This window comes from Microtus ochrogaster, unplaced genomic scaffold (assembly GCF_000317375.1).
Source record: "Microtus ochrogaster isolate Prairie Vole_2 unplaced genomic scaffold, MicOch1.0 UNK2, whole genome shotgun sequence".
Lineage (NCBI taxonomy): Eukaryota > Metazoa > Chordata > Mammalia > Rodentia > Cricetidae > Microtus > Microtus ochrogaster.
In genome coordinates, this window is record NW_004949100.1 from 20,412,058 (window position 1) to 20,413,024 (window position 967).

The 967-nt window shown below is 40.8% G+C and overlaps 1 protein-coding gene across 3 annotated transcripts in view; it reads right to left on the minus strand.

The window, feature by feature from the left end:
- Nucleotides 1–967, minus strand: part of Ryr2 (ryanodine receptor 2) — a 574,535-nt gene that overhangs the window by 279,762 nt on the left and 293,806 nt on the right. The gene's annotated exons all lie outside the window — the stretch shown is intronic.

The window sequence follows — 967 nt, forward strand, 5'->3', positions numbered from 1 at the left end:
TAGATGATAGATAGATAGATAGATAGATAGATAGATAGATAGATAGATAGATAGATAGATAGATAGATAGATAGATGAGAGATAGATGAGAGATAGATGAAAGATGGATGGAAGCAAATCTCAAAACAACTGAAAAAAGAAAACAGAAATTTACTTAAGGAGGAACATAGCCAGGCAAGAGAAACAAACATGTTTGCGAGTAAAAGCTGTGAACACAGAACCACAGTAGGTGCGCCCAAGACAGAGTAATGCAGACAGCTAGCACAGAGTCAGCTAGCGAGTCCTGACCCCTCAGCCTGTCTCTTGATTTCATTCTGAGGCTCTCCCAAGCAGCATCAGCAGTTCAGACTCTGTGATACTTAACTGTGATTATCAGTTTGTGTGGATTAAAAAGCATCTAGGGAATTAATGAGGCATGCCTTTGAGTGTATTTATAAGGGCACTTCCAGAGAGGACTAAGTTGCAGGGTATTTCACATTCAGACCATAATACTGAGTAAATCAAGCCACACAGGGAGTATGCATAAAATTAGTAAGCTCTATATAAATGTTTTCAGAGCACTGAGAGTATACAGTGGACCAGCTGGAAAGGGAAGAACATCCAAAGTGATCATTTAAGTTTAGACTAAAGAATGGCTAAATCTTGGGCTGACAAAACAGGAGTCGTACCCTAAAGAAACAAAGCAGCCTATCAAAAACTCAGGTGTGAAAAGCTGTGATTTTTCTGGGGAAGGGCAAGTAGTTCACTTAAGTGACACTGGGTCACTGAAAAGTGATGGCTAGAAACTGGGAAAAAGAGCCAGGAGTGGTGGTGTATGCCTCTACTCCTAGCACTTGGGAGGCAGAGGCAAGCAGATCTCTGTGAGTTCGAGGCCTTCCCAGACTAGATAGTTCCAAAGCTGCCAGCACTGCATAGTGAGACTCTCTCTCTCTCAAAAAAAAAAAAAAAAGAAAAAAGAAAGAAAGAA